Consider the following 885-nt stretch of genomic DNA (forward strand, 5'->3'; position numbering starts at 1 on the left):
CTCCCCACCCTGCGCGCCCGCCCTTCCCATTGGCTGAGCCACAGCGAGTGCTCCCCCTGCCCTAGCCAGTCGCTCAGCCAAGAAGCCCCCGGGACTAGTGCGCCCGGAAGAGGGGGAAGGGACCCCTAGGCCGGGGAACCGTGAGGACAGGTGCGATGAGTGTCTTGGAGGCGGCCTGGGAGGGAAGTAGGGATTCCGTCCCCACCCCAGACTGGGGGCTGAGAACCCTGAGTCGCCCTGGTTTCCGACCACGCCAAGCACCGGCTTGGTTCACACAGCATGCGCTCAGTGCCTGCTATGGGAGACATGGGCGACGCCTGAGCCCTGGAAAGACAAACCTGGAGTCAGGGGAGACCCGACAAATGGGAGGGACAAAACCATATGGAGGCCCCAGGTCACCAGAGATTGGAGATTAGGGTGGGTGAGATTTAGGAGGAGCACCTCCTTTCAGCGCACTCGCGCGCACGCACCCGCACCGCCTTCAGGGTTATTCGGGGCACTCCTAGGGACCGTAGAGACAGGGACAGGACAGGGGTTCCAGCCTCCTAGCTCCAAGATTAAAAGGAGGCCCCGAAGCGCGAAGTTCCAGAAGGAGGATCCCCTTGTACAAGCACCACGCCCTCCTCCTGAAGTGCAAGGCCAGCCTTGCAGGCCCAATCCGAAGACTTGGGGTTCTTCGGCGGCCGCCGAGGCCCAGCCCCTCGGAAAACCCTGGCCTGGCCGCAGGCCCCTCCCCCAGCCAGCTGGCTCCATCCAGCTGCGGCTCCCTTATTTAGGCAAGGCCTGACGACGCGCAAGGGCAGGCGGGGTGTCTGCCCGCCGCCTGCCGCCGCCCGCCTAGGTCTGAGTAAGGGTCTCGGGAGAGGTTCCCCCGGCCTGACCAGC

The sequence above is a fragment of the Tupaia chinensis genome, unplaced genomic scaffold (genome assembly GCF_000334495.1).
Source record: "Tupaia chinensis unplaced genomic scaffold, TupChi_1.0 Scaffold000280_1, whole genome shotgun sequence".
NCBI lineage: Eukaryota > Metazoa > Chordata > Mammalia > Scandentia > Tupaiidae > Tupaia > Tupaia belangeri.